Raw genomic sequence first — 17,039 nt, 5'->3', positions numbered from 1 at the left:
TTTATTCACCAGAAATATTTCAATTCACCTCTTATTCACCACAAATATTGAAATTTACCTTTTATTGGCCAGAAATATTTCAATTCACCTCTTATTCACCAGAAATATTTCAATTCACCTGTTATTCACCTAGGAATGTTTCAGCCAGTTGAGTCCTGTGTGACATCCACCCTGGACATGCCAGTTCCATTTCCCTGATTCCCCAATCACCCCACAGCATGGGAAGGGACAAATGCCCTTTTTTATCTGATGATCTGTGTCAAAGCAGAGGAATTGCAGCTCCCATTTTGATCTGCAAACTCGATTCCCAGTTTGAACTGAAGCAAAAGGCAGGGAAAAGTGTCAGGCAGTGAGAATTAGCAATGCACCATGGAAAAAGGATCATTTTAGGAAGGTTCAGTTCCTCTTGTAGCAGATGGGAAAGTCCCTTTCCTTAGGCAAACTTCACCCTTGAGTATGAACACAGAGATAAGTCTCTACAATCACATAAAATTTACATTCTTCATTTGTGTTTTGCTGCCATTCTGTAGCTGCCAATGTTTTAGTTCATGTAGCCTTTTGTCAGAATATATCTTTGTTTTTTTCATTATTTGCAGTATCTATACACAGTACTCCTGCAGTGTTTTTGCTAGCAGGGATAGCCCACTAAATCACACCAATCCTTCTCTTAAACATCATTTCAGCATATGAACCAATGTACTTTAGTTAGAACAGTGTATGAGGCTGAGCAGGGAAGCATTGTGAATGTCTCCTTCACTCAAACTTTAATTTATACAAATAAACCTTCTGTTCCTACTCCTCCTGGGCACACCATGATAGAGTCAGGGCATCTCCTGCCTAACAAACCCTGGGATGGGAATTTGGGCATTCACAGCTGTTTGGGCCAGATCATAAATGACTTTTTTCAGCTGCCCTGTGACTGATGTGTGAGCTCCAAGAAATGGCTCTTTAAAAAATCAGTGAGAAGATTGCTGAACTTAGAACACTGGCTGTATTGATTGGGAAAAATGAGATATTGTAGACTGTGTCTTCAGATCCCTCCCAATCTCTGCAAGGTGTGTGAGGGAAGGTTTTTGTACAAATGTGTCCAGTTTTTATTGCTGCTGTGTACTTTAACAGAGTTAAAGGGATTGGGAAGATTTTCTGGCACCCAGGTCCTGTGGAGTGAGATGCTTTGGGGTGAGATTTCCTCTCCAAACCTGGTGTTTCCTGCAGGGAGGGAGGATGGCCAGAGCTGTGGGGTGAACAATTTTTGGCTGGGGATGAGGAGTGGTTTGGGTGTTTGAGGGAGAGGTTTCTTGTTTACTTTTCCTTTTTAACTGTATGTGGGATAAGGAATTATATGTAGCAAAAAAGCTCTTTTGATCTGATCATGACTGTGGAGATTATCTCAATCCAAGTCTGACTTCATTCAACTCTGAACAATTCCCAGCAGATGTTCTTCCCCAGCCTTGCATTCATCCAAAAAAGCATTTTCCTTTTCCAGAGGGCCTTTCTCCATTCTCCTGCTTGGACTTGCAGGCCCTGTGTGAAACTTCCCTTGAGATAAAAGAGGGAAGCAGAACCAGGCCTGTGGAGAACACCTCTTTTATTCCTTTAGCTGATGCCAGCAGAGCTCTCAGCCATTCCAGAGAAATCAGATGTTCTAAAAATCACTAAAAATCAGAGAAGATTGCTGGACTTAGGAACACGGGCTATATTTTTTTAATTGGGAGCAGAAGTTTGAATGGGGATATCTTACTGATATCTACAAAATGGAAGGAATCTCAGCAGGTCCCTTCTGGGCTATACACAGATGTAATTCAGATTTACTTTACACTTGTTCCAACCTAAACATTTGTTTTCAGGATGCTCTGGGCCCTGTGCACATCCCCCATGAGCAGGCTGGGTGGGCAAGGCTGTGCCCTCCCAGGGAACTTGGGATAGTTTGGGCAGAACACAGAGATTCCCCTGATGTGGTTCCTGGGAGGAAATCCTGTTGGAGGTGATGTGTGACCAGCCCAGCCTTTGATTTTATTTCCTCATTGTCTTACACAGATATTATCTGTCTTCAAATGAGATTATTTAGTGCAAGGGAGGGGAGGATGTTGGGCTGTGATTTACAGACAGTCCCTAAAGGAATAATGTGCCTCCTGAACCTGCAATTAAATTGTGCATTTTGAACTGGCCTATGTTGACATAATACAAACAGCACACAAATCCCCACATCTGCCATTGGGGTGGATAATTATGATTTTATTTAGCTTTAAAAGGTGGAAGATACAGAAACCAAAAAAGTAGCAAAAGCCTCCTAGGTGGATGAGGCATTTTGTGGTAAGTTCACACCTCTGCCTGTATTGTACTTGGATGTCAAATGCAATGAAAACTTTGCCATTGCGCTCTTGGAATTTCATGTCTCTGAGATCCAAAGAGCAGCTCAAGATAAAATCCAGGAATAGGATGTTTTGGGTTTATGGGTCTACTTTGTACAGGTTTGTCAAGCCTTGTACAACACTGCAATGCCCTCCTATTGTGATATAACCAGAAATAATCTGGTTTTTAAACAAAAGCATTAGTAAAGTTTTCTAGCTTTTTGAGGGTTTTTTTTCTCCCCCTTCTTTTTTTTTTTTTTTTTTTTTTTTTTTTTTTCTCTTTCTTTTTGTTTTGTTTTGTCTTTGTTGTTGTGGTGTGTTTTTTTTTATTTTATTTTATTTTTTTACCTAACAGAGGGAGCCTTCTAAGATGTAATAAATAACTTGCAATTGAAGTAATCCTCTTTCCTTCAGTGCTAAAGACATACCTGGGACAGGGAATGCAGAATGCAAGGCATGGGCTAATTTAGCATGTAGAAATTGCCACTTGTTTTTAATTAACTATTGATTTGGGGAATTTGTGTGCTGAGTTTAATCAGGTTGGATGGGAGCAGATAACTTCAGTCAGTTTGTTTGAATTTAAGGTATATGAAACAGATGCAGGGTATCTGTATATTAGAAGTAAAATTTCCTGCTAGGAGCAACCAGTATCTTCCCTGGGGCTTGGAATTCAAACTCCAAGTCCCCTTCAGTTTATTGCAGCCTCTCAATTATAAAATTCTACGTGGCAAAAAAGATTTGATCTTTAAAAAATAATCTTTGTATTAGAGTCTCTGTATGTAACAGGATATATTCTGGAAATGAGGCACTTTTACTTTTCACTGAAGGATGGAAGATGATCCTGCCAGGGTTGGCTGTCCAGTGGGGGAGAAGTCCAGCTGCACTTGAAAGTGAGAGTTTCTTTTTTCACAGTGAGGAAAATACTTTGCTAAAGATGCAGTTTCCTACAGGATGACTGGGAGAAAAGTCTTGTTGTACTATAATTTCAAAATCTCGCCAATTATTCCAAATTAATGATTCTAAAGTATTTAAAAGAACCCAATAATGGACCTGTAAGTCTATTTAGAACTGGTACCAGAAATAAAGTGTAAATCTCACTGCTTTTCTCCTCAGTCTCCCTGTGAGCACTTAGTGGTATTAATAAAATGACTCTTCACTGTGGTGATACCAATTATTCCATGGTCTAGGAGGTTGCACTATTAAAGTTTCTGATATCCTGACTTTTAATCCTATTAGCTGAATCCCTGAAGAGTCATCTCCTACCTTGGTGTGTTGGTCCTCCATGTGTTTCAAGAAGGTTATTGTTCCCCTCTGTGATCATTTAGTCAAGGTATTCCACAATAAAGCTTTAATTGTTTCTTCTGGAGAAATCCCTTTAGCCCGATTTGTGGCTTAAATATTTGTGCTTATTGACCACAGAGCATCTTCAGTACAGATGGTTCCTGCTCTGCTGGCAAGCTTTAAATCAGCAGAGCAGCTTCCAGTGTTCAGTGGGACCTTTTCCTCAGCCCTCATGTTGGCTCAGTTCCACACCCACCTGATGGTTCTTTCCCAATTTTATGCTGGTTTTTCCATGGCCAAAATCTGAGTTCTGAATGCTCTTGCTGAAATTCTGCCCTTAGAGGCTCTCAGCTCCCATTTGGAAATGCTTTTTCCAGGCATTGGTGGAGTTTGTGTGAGGCAGAAGCAGAAATGGCAGCAGGAAGCACAGAGGGAGTGATGTGGGGATCAGCAGTGGCACCTGCAGCTGCTGCTGGGCTCCTTGCAATGACCATTCTGGGCAGGGGACCCTGGGACAGGGTCAGACTTGCAACCAGATAAGGAGCACCCACTTGTATTACAGGATCTGGGCTTTAGAAATCTCTTTTCATGCCCCAGTGATATGATAAACTGCTTGAAATACTTCCTTTTTTCAAGGGAGACACGGGATTAGGTGACCCCAAACCTCCTTTTCATCACCTTTCTCTGTGTTCTGTGTTTTTTTAATCAAAATGCTTTAAGCTGACACCTTTTAAGACTGTGATAGTTTCTCATATCTATAATAAAATAATGTTTAAAGATGGGGAAAGAGGTTGCAGATTTATCAAAGAACTTGATAGGATAAAATTTAGTATTTATTTAAGATAAGCTTACCTGGCACTTTAGTACCTATGTAGAAAACTTATTTTTTGAGACTTGGATTCTGGTTTCTGCTTTAGTGTTTCCCTGGGATGATTAACAGAGAAGACTCTTAACTTATGCTTCAGTTTCTCTGTCTACACATGCTTGGAATAATTGCAGATGGGTTTCAAGAATCCACTTATTTCTATTGATAAAAAAATGTGCACTGTAAAAGTTAGATACAAAGGATACTATGCAAGAATGCAAGAAAGTAATAGAAGAAATTCAAGCAGAAATTAATAAATATACAGAGGTGGATGAGTTGTAGTAAAAGTTGTTGGGCAGCATTTGCACAACTGTGCTGTTGACAGATGGATTTCTGTTACTGGAATCACCATCATGAGAAGCTGGAACCTTTTCAGCAGATCTTGGCAGATCTGTGAGCTGCACCCTCTACACCAGAGAGATGTTCCAGTGCCTACAGACCTCTGTGAGCTCTCAGAGAAGATAATACCTGAGGAAAACCCTCCAGGACATGCTGTGTACTGAGAACAAGTGGTGAGATGTGGCTCTTCAAGCATGTAAACACTACAGATCTATTAGATAAATTAAAACCCTCTATTTATTTGCAAAAGCTGAAATGTGTGGCATTCAGTCTTCATTAAAAGATTTTAAGTAATAGTTTTCAACTTAATGGTTTGCCTAGTGGTACAGAAATGATCAATCATAACAGAATAGCTGATGTTGTACACGTGTTATTCCAGCTGCTGGGGGAGGCAGAATTATTATTAAATTTAATGGCTTCTCTCCAGGATTGCAAACTCTGTGACATTTAATTACTTCCTTGTGTGGCTTGTACCACAAAGGTACAGCTGCTGAAACATGCCTGAGAAACAAAGGGGAGACCTTTAGAGCTGGGAGGTGCAGAGGCTGCATCTCAATTTTAAAGAGATCATCTGGTTAAAATGCAATAAATGAAAGTGATGTAGAACATGCTGGCAGGGCTCAGCAGACCTTGCTGTGCTGTGAAACTCAGACATTGTGCTGGTGCCACGAGCACACTGGGTCCCTGGGGCCAGGCAGGTTTGGGGCAGAGGTTTAGTGTTGTTGTCTATTCATTTCTGAAAACATTCACTACGGCTTTAAATGCACATTTTCATTCCTTATCTGGAACAGAACAAAAATTATCTGTGTTATAACAACATCTGCTCGTTTGTGTGTGACCAATTCAGTAAATCACAAAGAATTTTATGGGATGAAAATGTTGCATGTGTTCCTAGTATGGTGTCTTCAGCAGTCCTTCACTGAAATGTGATTTAAACATCAGTCTCTGTGAGTCCATAACCAACCAGCTGCTCTTTACTCTGGGTCCAGGCTCATCACAAAGCCCTTGGAAGGTGGAAGGAGTGCACTGGGCAGCTCTGATGAGGCTCAGGTGCCTGTGGGGGCTCAGTGCCCTGAGTTCAGGAATTTAAACCAGGATTCTCCACTCAGCCCATGTGTGTCTGTCCTTCCCCGTGGTGGAAGAGCCCAAACCCCAGCCCTGGCACAGCCACAAGCCAGGGCTGATCTGCAGGATGCCTCTGGGCTGGCAGCACAAAGCAGAAACCCCTGAAACCCCTGCCCCTTATCCCAGCAGGTGCCCCAGGTAAACCCAGGCAGGGCCAGTGACTCCATCTGAACCTATCACCACTGCACCTTGAATATTTGAGATGTCTTGGTCTCTCCTGCCCCAGCAGAATTCCTGTAGGGCCCAGGCAGTGTGCAGAGCTGTCTGACTCCTTGGCATTGGTGTGCAGAGGACAATACAGGCTGGCTTCACCTGGCTCCTAGCTGGAAATGAAATCTAGATGGAATATGCCTCCTGTACTGCAGCTGTTAGTTCCACAGAGGTATGGCAGAATTATTTTGTCCCCTTCCACTTCCCAGCAATGACTAAAGCACCCCACCTGCTCCTGTGCTGCAAAGGATGCCACACTGATTTATTTCCATAAATGTACATAAAAGATTGTAGTTCTGTTGTTTTCAAAAATACATTCTGGATGTTCAGGGCACTAATTAAGTGAAGGCTTTTGATTACACAGCACCAATACTCACATGAGAGACAGGAAAGCAGCACAAGATGTGAAATGTCTTTGTATTCCAAGTTGTTTTTTTTCCTCTGGCCTTCCCACCTTGTACTTCAGTGTATATTTAAAATTATTTATTTCACCACAGCTGCATTCTGAACATAACATCAATGAAATAAGTGATACTAAGAATGATCAATGGGCACTTAAGGGGGTTGAGAGTCTTTTGCCTGAAATACTGGACTCATTTTGAGGCTGATATGAGCAGATCTACATTCCTCTGCTCTGTTGCCCTCAGGCAGGTTTAAAAGCAAAAACCTGCTTTACATAACAGCAGACAGTCAGGTGTTAGTTGTGCTACCAAAACCTGTATTTTATTCCTTGGATTAGATACTTCTTGTGGTAGTATCTTAAAATTTCTGCTCTCTCTATTATAAATTGCTTATACAGCACTTAGACTTGTGAGATAATGTGTGTTTAAATGGGATGAGATAGAGCCCTGCCTTTGCTGCTTGATAACAGGAGGAGACAAATGACTTCCCCTCGTTTTTCAGACACTGAATGGGTTTCTATAATTGTGTGGTAAAATGCTTTGATGGATCAGGACATATCTTGTGATCCCATACAAAGCTGAGCCCTCATCAGTCATGAGATGCTCTCACAAAAGGCAGAGACAGCTTCATTCTGCCTCATGGGGGGAATGGGATCTCTTCCTTTCAGGAGTGATGCTTGCAGGAAAGTCAGCTTGCTGAAAACCAGTGGGGATTGCTTTTTATTTCCTGTGGAGCACCTGTGATAACAACTTATCTCCTGCTGTGGATGCTGGTCTTTTTTTTTGTGGCTCAGGTGGTGACAGACACCCAGAGCTACACTTCATTCTCTTCCTTTGATGATGATGTGAAGATTGTTATCTTCTACCAATAAATGCTGTAGCTCAGTGATTGCTGCTTCTTTTGCTTTCAGATTGATTTATACTGATTTTTCATTTGGAGTTTCCCAGCTATGCACTTGGTTAAAGGGTTTATTAACCCTTCAAATCTTAAATCTTGATCTCTCCTGATCAAGATCTCATGTTGTTAACTGGAACAGCAGTGTGAGAAGAAATAAAATTGCTGCATTTTTCTGCTGCCTGTTTGGATGTGTCAGGAGTTCCCTGCAGCCTGGGCTTTATCACCACTCACAGTGAATCAGGGACAGACCCCAGAGCTGCAAAGTGAATTTTTTGTTTAAACATGGAGGGGAATAGAGCAAAGGGCAGCTTTGCAAGCCTGGGCTCCTTCACAAACAGGCCTGGGTAATACAAATAAGTTTGTTTCAAGGCTTGACAGCTGTTCACTGGCATGAAATCTAATGATGAATGAAATTAAGGTTTTGGAGCTGCTACTACCATTATTAGGGCTCAGATACAGATGGTGTGATAGAAAGCATGGAATCCAGAAAGTTTTAAGGAAAGGTTTTGTGGAAAATAATTTTATTGGTGGTACTATGTAGAACTCTGACCTTCAAACATGCAGAAAGCAAAGAGGTTTCTGTGTCCTTACAGAGCTATTAGGTGTTTAAATAATTTTCCCATGCATAAAAATTTTCCTATGGACAAAATTTTCCCTTTCTTCCTCCTTTTTCACTCCAAAAGGAAACAATCTAAACTGGATTTGGAAACATCTAGAAAGAAGACTTTCATGAAGCTGGTCTGTGTTCAAAACTTTTGATTCAAAACTCTGAGGATGAGCAAGTGCAAGGAAAGAGAAAGTCCAAATTACCTTTCAGTGGCTCTTTCTTCATGTCTGGTTTGTATTTGCCTGCTTGGGGTGAGGAGTCAATTTGGGACAAGTGAGAGAAGCTGTGGTGGTGAAAAGTGTTCTGCATGGAAAAGGCAGAGTGTTAAACCACAGCCAGGGAGAAGAAAAGGAGGAAAAAAGAAAAACCCAATTGTCCTCTTGCCTGAGGCTGAGCCATGTGATGAGCCAAGCAGATAATATTGACTACACCAGAGCTTGAGTGGAAGACATTTATTTATTTTATGACCAAGGATGCTGAAGGAAGAACTCAATAACTTCCTGCACTGGTTCTGTTGTATTAAGGAAGGCTGAAAGGCAGAGGTAGAGATATCCTTCTTTCTCCCATCCTCGTCTCAGACTGTTCTGCCTGCAGAATGGAGCCAAGAGAGCTCTGGTGGACCTAGACAGCACAGGCTGGGCTCAGCAGTTCCCTCCAGCCCAGGACTCTGTCAGCATGCTGAGAGAGCCCAGGAATTTCCAGTCACAAAAGCAAATATTAAAAATAATATAAATATAAAAAATTAGCCTTTCTATGAGCAGGTATTGGGAGGTAAGAGGGTTTCTGGCTGTCATCTCCTGTGTGGAATTCTTTAGCTGAGGTGCCTTTTGCTGATTTCTGGTTCCAAAAGAGATTCTGGGTGATCTGCCTTGGTGAGGCTGTTATTACATTTATATTTCTATTTAATTTATATTGCAAAAAGGGCTCAGTTTGAAAGGTGTCTGGGTCTTAAGGTTTGTGAACTAGCTTGAGATGTGGGGAAAATAGAACCTCCAACAGGAGCTGCTACTCCAAATGAAGGTTTTCAATTAAAATGTATCCCTTTTAAAAGGGCTTAATGTCCTGCAACACACAAATAAATACATTTTGAGCACATCCAGTAGGAGTTTGGTCCTCTCTGGACATTTAAGGTTCTCTTTAAAGAAGAGAATTCTTCTTTCATGAAGAACTTTCTTTCCCTTCAAAGAAAACACAGGAAAGACCTGGAGTTTTTATGCTCTCTGTAAAATTTGTATACGATAGGCTGTGTCTATAAAGCCTACAGTAATAGGCTGTACTTTAATTTGTTCTCTTTCTAAATCTGTTCTAGTTTGTAAGAGTTAAACAGATGGAAAGTGATGGTGGGGAGAGGAGTTTTTTTAATCATCTGCTGTGCATTTAGCAAGTGTGAAACCAGAGTAGCCCTTTGGATAATTTGAAGTAGCTTTGTAAAAATGAAAGCACTGTTTTTTGGCCTTTGTTTTAATATGAGCCACTGAGGAGATGCTGCTGTTACTTTGCTCCCCAAAGAGGGATTGTTATTGCAGCAGCTTGAGAACTGAATCTTCAAATTCCTCAGAACATCTTAGGTGTTGTTGTATGTTAAGTGGAAGGCTGAAATTTGATTTGAGAACTTTGGGCAAGGCAGCAGGTGACATTCACAGTTCCCACCAGTAACTGCCTGCCTGAGCAGAGGTTTGGAAAGTTTATTTAAAGTCTGAATAGGTTTGGGTGTGCTGGAACTAAGGGAAATTGGAGGTGGACCATACATACATGTATTGTACAGTATATCTCATGTGCTTAATGGAGACCATAATGGAGACCTTAATGGAGAAATAATGGAGAGAATGGAGACAGAGAAAACAGCCACTGATTTAATTGAAAATGAATCCCCTTGACCAATTAACTGCCCACAGACATAGTGGTGACATTAGAACAAACCGGCTCATCTGGTTGAATCCTTCCTTTCTCTGCTCTGGCTCAGCATTAATAAGGCTCAAGATTATCAGTAATGGGGCTTGGATGTTAAACACTCTTTAATGTGAACTGATGGTAGGCAAGGTTTCCAGCTGAGAAGGATTTAGAAGTGTTACCAAAAATCATGTGGAATAATTTGCTTTCTTTGGAGGGGTTTTGTGTCTGCTGCCTCCAGGTGGAGTTCATGCAAAATAAGGAAAATAAGAGAGATCCCACCCATCCTATTGGGGCAGCAAAAGGAGGACCTGTCTTCATGAATATATTTTATAAAAAATACAATTTATTATTATTTTGCAGCTTTGGAGAGAAACTTGAGGACATAAAAATTAAACTGTTTCTGATGCTTCAGGAGAGGTGGGAGAAACCAAATACACTATTTGATCCCAGGCTGGAGCAGTGATCTTTCCATGCCCTGTGGGTGCCCTAGACTCTTTAATACTTAGTGAAGCCCAGGCACATTTCTGGTAGAGTTTAAGAGAATATTTTGGTGTCTGAGAGGTTCTGAAGGATTCAGTAATCAGCAGCATGCCCTGTTTTGTTTTTTATTATGGCCATCAGAGCAGATGTTACTGCAGAATAAGTTTACAGGGAAACCTGAATCCATAAACAATGGACTCAGTATCTCTAATGTTTGTTGGTGAACATAAAACAATAATAAAAATAATGAAATATTTATGAGCTTTCTGAAGTAATTACAACGATGAGGTGCAGAGTTTAATTTGGAAACAATAGCAAAATAAATGAAAAATTAATTTTGCAGACTTACTGGTTCATTTTCAGACTTATTAATAATAACTTGGCTTCCTTGTAGAAGTAAGATGTGCCAAATTACCTGATTAATGTAAACTTAGAATTCTGTTCTCCACCCATTAAAGTAATTGTGTAAGTGGGATACTTGCCTGTTGTTCCTTTTTATGTAAAATCAGAGAACACATGAAAAGAGATGTGAGTTTTTACTGCTGATTGTAGTGACTTTCATTTGGAGAACTGGCATTTTATGTTCTCCTGCAACACGAATAAACTTACAGAACCTGTGTTTTTGCTGCAGAGAGGACATACATCAGAGGGCCTTAAATCAGATTACTTTTACATTGGCTTGCAAACTAGGGTGAGGTAAGGGAATGCAACAAGTATTCCATTAAATTAAACATCATACTGCTCAGATATAAATGCCATTCTGAGGTAATTCTCATAATTTTACTCATTAAGACACTAAAATCAATGAACTTCTCTTTATGGTGGTTGTGAACTGGTTGAGCTGAATTGCAAAATTATTTGGAGATGTAATCTAACTCTGCTTGCACTGAAACTGCTGGTTTTGATGGCAGTGCAGTTAGGTGACAATATAAAATCTCGTGGCTCATCTGTCCTTGAAATTCCCTGTGGGTGTTGTTTTCTGGCAGGAGCCACCAAGGGGATCATTGTTGGGTCTAAGCTCTGAGGGATGGAGTGGGATCCAAAAATGTTCCATCCTGCAGGAGATGTTCACCCCTGAGCTGAAACCACTGGCCTTCATAACTCAGTTATTATTCTTCTTTGTCAGGTGGATATAATAAATTAAAGCTTCTTTACATCTAAGCCTTGTGAGACTCAATCAGCAGGAGTTTTTTCTGCCCAACACCCCTAAAACACCCTTTATCTATCCTTTATCCAAATCCCAGTGGCTTTTGGGTGGCAGTGGAGGAGGCCAGGATTTCCTCTTGTTTCAGTGGTTTGTTGGAGCAAAGAAGTGGAAATACCCCTCAGTTTGAGTCTCAACAAACCCATTTTATTTCCTTTAGTGCATCTTACAGTCCAAGAGGAGATGCTGGCTGGGGTGGGACTGACTGCTGAGAGAGGTGTTGCACTTGGTACCTGTGGAATTTTGGCTGTTCTTCTTGCTGTTGGTATAACTGCATTTTTGGCAGTGGTTTCAAGCAGAAATGTCTTGAAAAGCAGTTTGTGCAAGGATTCCTGAGCTCTCAGAGCACTTGGTGCTCACTTTCAGGTACCTCCCTGGGTAATGGCCTCTCAGATTTTGCTGACTTCTCTCAGTATTTTAGGTGAGGATGGCAAGTTTAAGAAAGAATAAACAAAGCTCAAATAGAAAACAGGATTAAATGGCTTGCCTGATGGAAAAAGCAGGTATGAGTGGTGAATGAGCCCTAGAAATAAGAAAGACTTTTTCAGTTTGGTGGGGATGATCTAAACAGCTGTGTAAATCTTTCAGAGCTTCAATCAGGTGGAAAGATGGAAAGGGTGGGTCATGTTTTAACAATATGGGAAAGAGGGTGAAGGATTTCTTGAAGTCAACAGTTCTGCCTAGGGGATGTGACTTTAGAAGAAGATCCCTGTTGTTGGTCTCTACTGCTGCTGCTGTTGATGAGGCTATTGAGGGGTGTTTATAAATGGTTTTCTTCCTCCTGAGCTGTATGGGTGTGGGAACTCATGGCTTTGAGAAGTGGGGCATGGCCTGTATTAATCTGTGCTCATCTGGGTGAAACCCTAGCTGCAGTAGTTGTCTGGCTGTAAATCTCTTGTTTATTGAAGGGGATCAGTCATCAGCTGAGCAGGTTCCTTCTGCAGGCTCATCACAAGTGGACATGACCCCAGATTGAAGGCCAAGGTTACAAGGCATTGAGGCTTGATCCAGCACCACTTAAAAAAACCTCTCACCTCTGTTTTTATTCTGCTGAGCCCACTTGGTTTGTGTTCACCCAGCTCTGAAAGTATTCACAGCTGCAAGTTGGGCAGGGGGCAGTGCCCACCCCTTTGCTGTGATCAGTGTTAGCAGTGGGTGTTTGGTGTCTCAGCTCTGGGTGTGCAGATATCTTGGATCTCTCAGAACTGCTCCCTCACCCTCCTGTGGATCTGGCTGGAGTGTCTGAAATGACTGATTCCTCCTCAGTTTGTTCATTCTTGAATAATTGACGCAAGGTTACTTGCTCAAATTCCAATTCACAATGTCAGTGAAATCAGTGCTGGGACACAGATTAACTCCCTCTAGGATTCTGGCCACACAGACCTTGTAGAACACAGCAGAAAAGGGAATTTGCCTCGATGAATTCATCCACACCTGGCTGGGCACCACTCCTGAAGTTTTGTCCCTGAGCTCCTGACTGGAACACAACTGGGTATGTGCAGTGGACTTCTTAGGGATTTGCATCCCTCTGCAAGATATAAGGAGTATATAATTTAAATCTAGAAGCACTTAAGTGTGAGAAAACAGGACTCATATTGTTTTTTTTGTTTTTTTTTTTTTTTTTAAAAAAAAACCCCTCTACTTCATTTTGACTTCTCTTTTGGAAGAATGAACAGCACATTGCAATCCATGTGTCAAAGCACTCGGTTACTTTTTTTTTAAAGGTTTGAATATTGCACCATACCTTTGATTGTGTGTGGTGGTGTTTTGAATAAATTTTCTGAGGGAACAAAAAGAACCTCCAAACTGTCCTGTTGGGTTGCCCTAATCTCATTTAATCTCATCCCTACAGCTCTAGGACCAGAATGTTATGCAAAATTTGTGTCACGGTGTGGAATGTGGATTTAGAAGACGCAAAGTTAATTTACAAAGTAAGGATAGCCTTATAAAAAAACCCCACACCCTAAACCTGCAGTGAAATTATTTTGGAAGACGCTATTTGGGGTTAAGGCCACCTTTGCATTTTAATGGGTAATTACTCTTGGCACAGCATCCCTGGAGGACAGAGGTGAATTTGGATTTAAAGCCGGCGCAGCTAACATTTTGTACTTTAAGGAAAGCCAGTTCCCGCGGCTCAGGGAGAAGAGAAATGCGAGTGTTCTGGCGCTGGCAGCAGCAGCAGCAGCGTGCACACAATCGATACAGGGAGGTTTTTATCCCTCGGTTCCTTCTCCGAGCAGCGGGCTCGGTGCCGGCAGGAGAGGGCGGCAGAGAAGCGGCTCCGGACCCGGCACAGCACCCAAATTTCTACCGGGAGCCACAGCACACCGCAGCTCTCGGGAGCCAAATCCCTTTCAAAACGGCAGCTTCGACAGCACCCCCACCTTTTTTTTTTTTTTTTTTTTTTTTTTTTTTTTTTTTTTTTTTAAACCCGCAACACTTCGAAAATGTCCAATTCCTGCGGCAGCCCCGAAGACGCGGGGAAGCAGCGAGGCAGAGACGGCAAGATCAGGAGGGAGGATGGGGATGTGGATGATTGCCAGCCGGAGGGAAAGAGGCTGAGGCTGGGCAGCGAAGGAGGAAAGCAGCCGGGAGCAGCAGAGGAGGGGATGCCGTGCTCAGGCAGAGGAGAGCCCGTGCCCGGAGGAGGAGGCGAAGGCAAAAGTGTAAGTGAGGATCTCCAGTGGCTCGGGGGAAGGGCCGGGAGGGTACCTCTGAAATTATTTGTCACCCTGAAGTTGGGAAATGGGAGTCAAGAAGAGCAGGAGGAATGCAGTCCAGTGTCCCCTCTCACCGAGATCACAGCATGGTCCTCTTTAATTTCTGATCCTGCCTGCACACTTTTTAGTGCAGGAATGTGTGTTTCTATCTGGCTCTTGCTGTCAGCTGCTTGCAAGGTGTGTGTGTCAGAGTGATTTCTTTTTTTCATGGGGAGGAGGAATATTAGCTGCTGAACTTGGTTTGAGCTCCCTATATTCATTTAGAAATTGGGTAAGGATTGCTGCATTGAATTGGACAGTTTGGGCTGTTTAGCAGTCCAATTCATTTATGTTGAGGAGCACTATTGTACACCTGGGGATGGGAATGGAGCCTCCAGGAGAGGAGGAGAATTGGTGGTTAGAGATTTCATCTGGTGAGGTTTAGCCAAAAAAGAGCTGCTGAGCAGTTGCCTATATAAATATCAGCGTTCCCAGGTCTTTGCAGGAGGGGGACTTGGCTGCCTGGTCATTCAGCTCAGCTGCTGAGCCTGTCAGCAGCTCCTGAGGCTCAGCACAGAACTTGGGGGAGAGCATTGGGATCCCCAGCCAGCTGAAACTTTGCTCCTGCTGGTGCAATTCGGGCCAGGTACTTTTCCTGGACACATCCTGGCTGCTTGCCCCGGTCAGAAATGCAGGGGGAGGGTGGTGGGGCCAAGGTCTGGGGTGCAGGAGGTTTCCTGTGTGAGAGTGTAGCCTTAGAGCTCACTTAGGAGCTGCTGGAGATTTCAGTGCACTGCTTTTATCCAGAAGTTTTCTGCAGTGTGGGTTGTTTTCTCTCCTGGGATTGATTTCCTGAATTTAGACATGCTTCTTCAATTGAGGAGCTGAGTAGATGCTCAGCGTTTTGGGAGGGTTTACATTATTAAATCATTTGGAAGATAGTTCATTCAATTTGTTCTTGGTGGAAGGTCATCTCTAAATGCAACAGTTTTCCTGAGCTACAAAAGTATTTAAAATGTGTGCAGAGTGTTGGCTTGTTTATCCAAGCAGAAATCCTTTTTATCAAACCATGGAACTGCAGAGAGTTGCACTTTGCTCTGTGTTTTGGGTTTCCAATGCTTTATGAAGTTAGGCTCTTTCTAACTCTCAGACAGTGAAGTACCATTCCTGTTCTTCTACCACTGCTGGCACAGATTTACTCTCCCCAAAAGAAATGCAAAATACTGGCAAGTTAATTGGTCCAATCACAAACCTTGCTTTGGTCTGTTGTTTTTTCCTTTTTTACCTGAGAGTAAAGGTTTTAAATCCATTTTCCTTTGTGATAAATATCTAGAAGTGAACACCACTATGGGTTGAAGTAAAAGTCTTTTTTGATGGTACATCTTACTATAATACCTAGGAAGTTACTGAAAAACAACCCTTAATTGAATAAATTTGCTTTGTCTTTGAAGGGGTCCATGCAGAATGTATGAAAATGATGCAGACCTGAGTCACTGGGCTCTCCCCCATTTGTGAGGACAGGTTTAGCCCCTTATTTATGTTCTGCAACTGCAGCAAAGTTCTGTGCTGCTGAATACCTGTCCTTTTTTCTGTCCTTTCAAGGGCCTGGTATAGCTGCTCCAACTTTACATTCCGGCTTTTCATCAGGGGATTGTTAAAAATATTAACAATGAACAATTTAATGAACAATTATTTCACTGCTTTTCTCTCACAAAATCAATTCTAAAGTAGTTTTTATAATAAAATAATTTTTCTTATAGCACCTCTTAAATTGAACTGAGTTTGACTCAAAACTCATCAAAGCTCAATGAAGGTCTTCTTTCCCCTCACTTGAGTGGATTCTGGCTTGGAATGTTGCACTACATTTTGTATCAAGTTCCAGTAATTTTTTTCCCATTCCCATTTAAATCTGTCTGCCTGATTTGAAGGTATTATTAGAAATTAATTATGTGATGTGAAATTCTGTTAACATCAATTTTTTCCTCAAAGCAATAAAAGCTTGTTCAACAATGACTGTAAGTGTCTGTCACCTTGTAGAGAGCAAGCTGCTGGAAAAGATGGACTGTGTGCCCTTAGGAAATACTGGAATGACTTCATTTCTGTGCTTAGAAGAATCTTTATTTTATAGGCATAGTGGTATGGGTAATCAATGCATGCATTGGAGGAACATTTCCTAGTAGTCCATTATGTCTTCCACTTTAAAGAAGGACCTTTAAAAAAATTATAGGCTTTGACTCATTTTTGGACTAGTAATAAAAAATCAGCACAGCGTGTGGGCTATTTCTCTGTTTATTCCACTGCTGTTTACCTCATTCAACACCATTCTTGGGGTTAGAAGGAAGAAATCTCTGTTGCTCAGCTGCTCCAGCTCATTATTCCACTTACTGTGGGATCTGGATCCTGGAGGATGCAGACACAATGTGTATTTTATGCTCCTGGGCATTTCCTTGGCATCCTGAGTTCACAGCAGGAGCTGCTGCCGGGCACAAGTTGGTTGCAGAAGGATTTTGTGCCCTGGTTGGCAGCACCTGGAGTGACTCCTTCCCTTGGTGCTGGTGACTGGCTCATGCAGTAACCTGGGCTGCAACTGGAATTGTTCATTTAGCTGTCTATGCAATACTTTGCTCCTTCTCTTTTTACTGCCTTCATTAGGGGAGGAAGCTGCTGGTGGCAGGTGTGAATCACA

The sequence above is a fragment of the Erithacus rubecula genome, assembly GCF_903797595.1.
Source record: "Erithacus rubecula genome assembly, chromosome: 17".
In the NCBI taxonomy this organism is placed as follows: Eukaryota; Metazoa; Chordata; class Aves; order Passeriformes; family Muscicapidae; genus Erithacus; species Erithacus rubecula.
This window is presented reverse-complemented; position numbering follows the sequence as displayed.